The 5600-nt window shown below is 45.8% G+C and overlaps 1 protein-coding gene across 3 annotated transcripts in view; it reads left to right on the forward strand.

The window, feature by feature from the left end:
- Positions 1 to 2312: 2312 nt before the first annotated feature.
- The window catches only part of Zscan2 (zinc finger and SCAN domain containing 2), a 35384-nt gene continuing 32096 nt past the window's right edge, over positions 2313 to 5600 (forward strand). For all 3 annotated transcript variants that reach the window (XR_002820244.1, XM_023710606.1, XM_004623320.2), the window contains exon 1: positions 2313 to 2407. The gene's annotated coding sequence lies outside the window, so the exon portion shown is untranslated. The remainder of the gene's footprint in view (positions 2408 to 5600) is intronic.

Below are 5600 nucleotides of genomic sequence, written 5' to 3' on the forward strand. Positions count from 1 at the left end.
AGAGAGAGAGAGAGAGAGAGAGAGAGAGAGAGAGAGAGAGAGAGAGACTCAGGTTTGGTTTTGTTAAGTTACTGGGATTGTATCAGGGCCTTTGCACTGAGTGAGCTACCTCCCCAGTCCTTCTTTCAATCTTTATTTTCAAATAGGATCTCACAAAGTTGCCAAGTTAGCCCAGGCTGCCCTGGAACTTCAGATCCCTGGCCTTCTCTTTCCTGAGTGGGCAGCTATGACATCTGGCTTTTTTTTTTTTTTTTTAAGCATGAGTTTCTTGGAAGGGAAAAAAAGCTTGAGTAACTTTTATTTTTATTTTTTTAATTTTTGAGACAGTATGTGTAGTTCAGGCTGGCTGAAAATTCATTGTGCTCTTGCCTCAGCCTCCCAAGGGCTGGAGTTACTCAAACCATTCCACCTGATTTGAGTGATTTTAAAATTACAACTTTTCCTTGTCTCCTTTCTACCTATCTTTATTCTTTCTATCCTACCTCAGTATCAGCAGGACTCCTGGGGCACAAGTGGAATTGTTTGAGATTAGAGATTGTTTTTGTATCTCTTAGGACCCTGCTTTTTATTGCTCCCAACTGTTGTCCAAACAAACACTTAACTCCTACCTGTGAGTTCCTGGATGGCCTCTTCAATAAGTTCCTTTTGCTTCAACTAACAAAGTCGTTGGCTGAAGCCTTTAACCAAGGCCTCTCCTCCTTGCTAGAACTGTACCTCTCTTTCACTCTTGGCTAGTGGAGAATGGGGGAATTGCTGGGAGGAGCAGCTCTAAACTGGCTTGCCTTGTGTTCTAGGTTTGCCTCACTGTCCCAGGCCTGTCTCAGTGACTGGCTAGGGTACCTAGACCATTATGCCATGAGATGATTTTACATGTGTCTTATTCTGGCTCACTGGGACAGCTCACATCAGCCAAGGCCAGATCCCCAGAGAATCAGTCACAAGGTAGGGATTAGCTGGTTCTATGACCCTCCTGTGACAAGCGGGCGGTAAATCCAATGGGAGCAGAGGTGAATGAATGAAGGCTGCTAGAATGTACCAGCTGTGCATGACCCGGCCCCTCAGGTCTTTTTTCCTTTTGTGTACATTTCCTTGCCTCCAGAAGATGGATAGGTGGAAAAACAAATCTTTGTCAGTAAAAGGCTATACCATACCCCAAAGTCACTCAGATCTCCTTTAGGAATGCTGGCCTCTAAGAGTCGGAAATTTGCTCCGGACACAGTGTAAGTATGTTTCTCAAGACAACCTGGAGATGGCGCTGTTCGCCTGTGGTCAGTTAGTGGTAACACCTCCTCGCGCCAACCCAAGCAAAAAGGCACGCTGTTTCGCACCTGGGATCTGCGTTAATTAAAGGTTAATTAGTGAAAACCAAGTGGATTTCAAGTGACCTCTAAAATGGTGCAGTGGAATATATATGAAAAAAGATTGAGCTTGGGATGTTGCCACGCGCCAGTAATCCCAGCACACGAGAGGTTGAGTCAGGAGAATTGAGACCGTCTCAAAATAAAATATAATAATAAAAAAGGGCTAAGATGTAGCTCAATGTGAAGACTTTGGATTCACTCCCCAGTACTGAAAAAAAATCAACTCCCATCCACACTTACCCTGTGCAGGGATTAAGGAGCAAACCGGAAATGAGTACTAAATGGACCTGTGGGACAGGTGTGCTAGGGAGGGTGCCTTTGCCTCGGGCCGTGATGAGAGCGCAGACTCCAAGCGGGCTGCGGAAACCTGGGCGTCCCGGGTGGGGAGGGCGGGGCTTTCCTGCACACGCAGGAAGACCACGTGTGAAAACAAAAGGGTGTGCAAAATCGGGTACACGTGCACAGCTACAAACAGGGAAGGCTCAGGGTTGGGCGACTGTAACTTTTCCACCTTCTCTCGTGCCCTGCCCGTCGAGGAGACCAACACTGTCACTAGCCGCCACAGTTTTCGACTAAAAAGGATTTTCAAGTGTGCCCATCAGACATTACTTTTTACAGGCAAAATACTCGGGGACTGCATAGAAATGACACGACCAGCGTACAGTTGCAGCCTCGGGCAACAAGTGGGTAGCGACGGCCAGCGGCGGGGGTTCTTTGCCTCAAGCCCTCGCGCGCGCAGGATCTGCAGAGCTCGGCTCCATGCACCGAGTCCAGTAATTTTCAAACGGACTACATTTCCCATGATGCCTCGTTCCCTGCTGCCCTCCCGCCGTCCGGCGGGGAGCTACCTTCCACCAATAGAAAAGTAGAGATTCTAGAGGACGTTCCTAACAGCCAATAAACGTAGCGGTGGGCTGGGTTCTCCCGTCCATTGTTCTCGCTGCCCCACGGGCTTGAGTTGAGGTGAATGTGGAGCTTTCCAGTGGATGTTCCAGGCTGTTTTGCTCGCTGGGCAGCCGCGGGGATAGGACGTGGTCCCGGGAGAGGTGAGCAGAGGGGCCAGCACAGAAATGCGCGCACCAGAGGAGCAGTCCGAGACGAAGGGGTAGCGGGCCTCGAGCCAGCTGGGGAGCCCTGCTGGGGGAGGGGCGTCGGGGGCCCAGTGGGCGGCCCAGACTCGGCGCCCAGCTCGTATCTGCGTGCCGGGCTCTGCTACCTGACTAGACCTACTCGCCCAGCCGCCAGGAGGGGCAGGGCCGCTCTGGGGAAGGATGGGCTTTCGACGACGCCTCGCGCGGCGTCTTCGTGGCTCAAATGGGGTTACAGAGGTGCGGAGGGGGGCGTGTCAGGTCCTGGTACGGGCTGTGAACTCGCTTCTTCCTGCCGTTTCCCCAGCCTGCCGGTGCTTTGGAGAAATGCACGTTGGGAGTTTTGGTTTTGTTTCTCATGTTGTCGTCGCAACTGCAGTCATCAATTTAAATCATGTGTAATTCCGCTAGTCTCAGTATAGTACTTTGTAGAGTCGTCCCCGTACGTGTTCATTTTAAAGGGAGCTAGGGTTTTACTGTGTATTGTGTTTTTAGTTTTGTTTATCCATTATTTTCATGCCGGAGGGTGATCTTAAATCAATGAGTAATATTGTCAGTATAATTTTTTAAGGGATTTTTAAAAAAAAAATTATTTATTTATGTGTGTGTGTGTGTGGCCAGCTCAGCCCGCCTGGGGGCGGGGCTGGCTGGCATGTCGTGCTGGGGGATCAAACCGCGGTCCCTGTGCTTTGCTAAGCTTGTCCCAAGTAGGTGCTTTAGACCACTGAACCATCTCACCAGCCCGTCAGTATAATTTATAGACTGTTGGCCCAAAATGTAGCCTTTCTAGTGGAGTGCTTGCCTAGGGTGTTCAGTGCGCTGAATTAGGTTCCCAGTACAGCAAAGAATAAAAATAGATATTTTTTAAAATAGTAAAACAGTATGCACCTATCTGTAATTTCACCAGTATATTTTTGTGCATATGCAGAACCTTTCCCACACTCCTGCAGGTCCCAGACACTACTCCCTAAAGGTAGCTGTTATTACTTTAGGATACTTTTCAATAATTCCATCAAATGCTCAATGATTTATTAATTATTTTCTTGCTGTTCCACCGTGTTGGGATTCGAACCAGGGTCTTGAACGTGCTAGGCAAGTAAACTATATCCTAGCTTTGCTACTAGATTTTTTTTTATGTTTGACATAAACGATTTTTTTCATAAACAATTTTTTCCATAATTTTATTGATAAACAAATAGCAGTGAGACAGTTTCAAATCAAATTGGTAGGACAGTTTCAATAATAACACATTGCATACGCTACTAGATTTTTAACTTTTTTTTTGTATTTAGTACAGTGTCTGGAGGGTCTCACTACGTACATCGGACTCATAGTGATTCTCCTGTTTTCAGCCTCCCAAGTGCTGGGATTACAGGTGTGTGCCACCACACCGTCTCAGTTGCCTCTCAGCACGCCCTAGGGGTTGGGGCCAGCATGACATAGGAGGGATCAACCCTGCTGCTGTGCTCTGCCTAAGCAGGCACTTCCGTACGCTGAGCTAGGCCAACTCAAGATAGCCTCTTGCATTTCCCAGCAGTGTGATTGATAGTTGTATATGCCTTAAAAATAAAGTGCTATACAAAGATGTTTATTTTTAAAGATAAATTCTTGAGAGGCAACTGGGTTTAGTAACGTAAGCCTATAATTCTAGCACTCTAGGAGGCTGAGGCAGGAGGATTGCAAGTTCAAATCCAGCCTAGGCAATTTATCAAAACCCAGTCTCAAATTTTTAAAAAAAAAGTTTTTTAAATTAGAAAGAAGAGCTGGGATGTAGCTTACTGTGATAACTGCAGTTTTAGTTACCAATCACACACGAGAAATTCTGAGTGGCCAAGGGCAGATAAGAGACTATAAGCATGTCAGAAGCTTTATACAGTTAGCTCTTGATATTCTCAGGCTTGAAAAAAGTTTTAAATTGTATCTATTATAGACATGAAGACTTTTTTCCCTATCACTTTCTTGTTTATTCCCTAAATACGACAGTATAGCTATCTGCATAGTAGTGACAGTGTTCTGGGTATTCTGTATAATCTAGAAATGACCTAAAGTACATGGAGCCAGGTGTGGTGCACACCTCTAAACCCAGCACTCCGAAGCTGAGGCAGGAGGATCACTGTGAGTTCAAGGCCACACTGGACTGCACAGTAAGTTTAAGGCAAACTTGAGCTACATGGGAAGACCCTGTCTCAAAAAAATAAAAAAATAAAACAAAAAAATAAGATAATGTAAGGGCTGGCCAAATAGCTCAGGAGATTAAAGTGCCTGCAAGCAGGCACAGGGGCCAGAGGTTCGATCCCTGGTGTGCTGTGACAGCCCCATCCCCAGTTCACACTGAGACGCAGTTGAAACTGGGCATGGTGGCGCACACCTATAATCCCAGCTCTTGGGAGGCTGTAAACAGGCGGATCACTATGAGTCTGATCTAGTAGTGAGACCCTGAACACACTGTAGACCCTTCCCTAAAATACAAAAAAAAAGATAATGTGCAGTAGTCCCTCGCTATTTTGTGGTTCATCTTTCATGGACTCATTGTTTCACAGGTTTTCAAAAATTATTGATTTAAATTAATAATTACAAGGGCAGGTGAGATAACTTAGCAGACTAAGCGCCTGCTTAGGCAAGCACAGAGACAAGGGTTCAATCTTCTGCACCACCACGCCAGCCCTGCCAGCCAGTTCTGCCCTCAAGCATGCTGAGCTAGCCACCAAGACCAGGCGTGGTGGTGCATGCCTGTTCTCCCAGCACTGGAGAAGTTGATACTTTTTTTTTTTTTTTTTTGTGGAACTGGGGATTGAACTCAGACCCTTGCGCTTGCCAGAGAAGCACTTATCCTACTGAGCCATCTCCCTGCCAAGAAGTTGAAAACAGGAGGAGGATCACTATGAGTCCAAGCTGCATAGTGAGGCCCTGTACCATGTACATTAAAAAAAAAAAAAAAATTACAGATTTTTGCTATATTGCAGGTTTTACAGTACTGTACAATATACGTATGTTGTTAAAATTACCAAAGTTTACGAGTTTAGAAAATGGTTAAGAACATTAGAAGTGTTTTTTAAGAGTCTGGAAAAGGTTTATAAGAGTGTGGGAAGTGTTTATAAAGTCTTAAAGTATATATAAATACTAAAATAAATATAATGTCACTGCTTTGCTG

This window comes from Octodon degus, unplaced genomic scaffold (genome assembly GCF_000260255.1).
Source record: "Octodon degus isolate 3935 unplaced genomic scaffold, OctDeg1.0 scaffold00002, whole genome shotgun sequence".
NCBI classification, from domain to species: Eukaryota; Metazoa; Chordata; class Mammalia; order Rodentia; family Octodontidae; genus Octodon; species Octodon degus.